We start from the raw sequence: 481 nt of genomic DNA, 5'->3' as shown, positions 1-481 counted from the left end.
ATATATATATATATATATATATATGTATATATATATATATATATATATATACATATATACATATTTATGTAGATGTGTCTACATCGGAGGTGTAATTACAACTGAGTGCAGCAATATAAAACTATTTCCTAGCCTTCGGACATATATTTCTGTATATGCATATATACTCTCACACGCATGCATGCATATATATTATATATATATATGTGTGTGTGTGTGTGTGTGTGTGTGTGTGTGTGTGTCTGTGTGTGTGCATGTGTATTTACATATATAAGCAGACATAATTGTATATATGTATGTGCGTATATTTGTGTGTGTCTACACGTACACATAAAAATGTAAAAAAACGTTTGCATTCCCTATCTTCATATTCATATATGTATATGTTTACATCTAAATAGACGAATTAATATTACACACACATACACATACATACATACATATATACATATATATATATATATATATATATATATATATA

This window comes from Octopus bimaculoides, chromosome 2 (assembly GCF_001194135.2).
Source record: "Octopus bimaculoides isolate UCB-OBI-ISO-001 chromosome 2, ASM119413v2, whole genome shotgun sequence".
NCBI classification, from domain to species: domain Eukaryota; kingdom Metazoa; phylum Mollusca; class Cephalopoda; order Octopoda; family Octopodidae; genus Octopus; species Octopus bimaculoides.
This window is presented reverse-complemented; position numbering follows the sequence as displayed.